This window comes from Propithecus coquereli, unplaced genomic scaffold (assembly GCF_000956105.1).
Source record: "Propithecus coquereli isolate 6110/MARCELLA unplaced genomic scaffold, Pcoq_1.0 Scaffold43, whole genome shotgun sequence".
In the NCBI taxonomy this organism is placed as follows: domain Eukaryota; kingdom Metazoa; phylum Chordata; class Mammalia; order Primates; family Indriidae; genus Propithecus; species Propithecus coquereli.
In genome coordinates, this window is record NW_012150063.1 from 6,171,926 (window position 1) to 6,174,428 (window position 2,503).

The window sequence follows — 2,503 nt, forward strand, 5'->3', positions numbered from 1 at the left end:
CTCAGTGTTAATCAGTTAGTACCAATTTGATGGTGAGTGTATATGGTGCTTCTTTTTCCATTCTTGCCATACCTCATTTCTAAGGATGGGCTCCAGCTCTATCCAGCATAATATAAGAGGTGCTAGATCACCACTGTTTTTTGTAGTTGAGTAGTACTCCATGGTATACATATACCACATTTTATTAATTGACTCATGTATTGATGGGCACTTGGGTTGTTTCCACATTTTTGCCAAAAGAACAAATGCTGGCATGGATGTTGAGAGATAGAAACACTCTTACACTGCTGGTGGGACTGCAAATTAGTACAATCCCTGTTGTACAAATAATTGTGGAAAATAATTTGGAGATATGTCGAAGAGCTAAAAATAGAAATACCATTTGATCTAGCAATCCCACTACTAGGAATCTACCCAAAGGAAAAAAAAAAAAGATGTTCAATAACAAAGACATCTGCACTTGAATGTTTATGGAAGATTTTTTTTTTTAATTTGCAAATAGAATAATTAAAGTTAAAATTCAGAAGAGAAAGAAATAACTATGGTCTGGACAGGTGGAAGAGCTTGAAAAAAGCATGTCTTTGGTAGCTTAAACTGGCAGAAATGTGTACTGTTGCCTGGAAATAAAATAATGCTTAAAAGTTAATTGCCCATTGCGAAAATGGAGGCTGATATGATAATAATCTTTGCTGCATTATTTTCTCAGATAGTCCAAAGGACAGCTGTGAGATCTTAACATCTGTGTCTTTTTAGCTCAATTTTAAGCAGCCATCTGTTCTTTCACTTCACTTATAAGGTGGACAAATATAAGTTTGGGCCCAAACAAACCCTTACTTAGATCGTCCTTGTCACTTGATACTTTGGCATTTTACCTGGATTGAGTGGCATTCCTGAACGCAACTGCCTCTGGTTAGATTCCTCAAGCTTTTTTGAGCAATATAGACAAATGAAAATTGTGTTAGTAGAAATATTTCAGTGGTTAGGGAAAAGATACTCTTAGTAAACTCTTTAAGGAAAAGCTTCCTGCTTCCAATTTTAGGGGTTGTACAATTTCCACCTGAAGCAGCAGCTGTGCTGAGAGCCACAGAAAATAGCTCTTCCTTACAACTTTGGGACTGCGAAAGATAAAATTTCAGCCCTTGATACTTACAGGAAGTACTGGTATTCTTGATGTTTATGAGACAGTGTCCTTTGACTAATAAATTATCTTAAGAATAAATGAGGCAAAGAGGGGACCTCAACAATAACAAAAGAAAAAATGAGCCAACAATGTCTTTTGAAGAATTCTCTGTCTTACTACGCATCGGTAGGCTATCATTTTACTTCTCTGACTCTATATTCTCATTTGTAAATGAAAAGAAAAATTTGGTAACAAAATTAAATAGTGAAAATGTGACTGTTCTGAAGACTTAAAAATGTAAAATTAAACATATGTTTATGCTTTTGTAAATGAATTCAACAAAATTTAATTGAGCACCTAGTGCATGCCAGGAACCATCCTAGTCTCTAAGATTGGAAGAGGAAGAAGACATGCTTTTTGCAGTTGAGGAGCTCACACCATATATACAGCCTGATATGGGTTATAAAATAAATCTTGGCAAGATTGACTTCTAACATGACAACATTTGGACCTCCACTGACCCATTCCTCAGTGAAACTGGTAGAAATTATTAAACAATAATAATGGCAATGCCTCTGGAAATTGTTTTAAGGGCAAACAGCGAATGAGGAAGCATCAGCTTTAAAAATCTCTGAAAATTCTATAGGAAAGGCAAGCATCTGTGGTACTTGAACCAAGAATGCTACTTCTCTTCTCCTACTCAGCTCAGTGGAAGGGAGCCTCCACTCCAGACTTCTGGAGCCAAGAATGCAGGGCTTCTGCTTCTCCCATCCTCTAGATACAGAGATTTCTTCTCAGGAGGAGGAGGACTTCAGCATTTCTCACCACTCTCCCAAGTGCCTGTTGCTGAGGTTAAGCCCTGCGTAGATATGGTCAACAGTAAGGGATTCCCTTCCTCTGACCAGTGCCCACTCATGGAATAGAGGGTCTACCTGCTGAGAATACTGAAACCTTGATAACTCTTGCCCCAGCTCTTGAAGTGGCAATTACTCTACACCAGAAAAGCCATCCTGAGTGACCTCAGGCTAAAGCTCTTCCTCCCTCCACCAAGTTGCCAGAACAGGAGTGTCACTCAGAGAGAATCTCACCAATGTCCCCACCCCCAGATCCAGAGCCTTGGCTCATTCATTTTGCCCAGGAAGAGAAGCAGGCCATGACACAAATGGCTCTCAATTCTTTGCAAAGTAACTGTGTTCATTTTCCACGAAGCATGAAAAAGCTTAAGCCTAACAGCATTCTGAAGAGCAGTGGAGGTTGTGGTGAAAGGATATGGGGAGGAGTTTCATGATCTAATGAAGATATAGCCTCATCTGTAGGCCAGCTAGTTTGTAGGAGAGAACTGGGGAATAGGACAGCTGTGAGGAATGTTCCTGGATTTAGAAC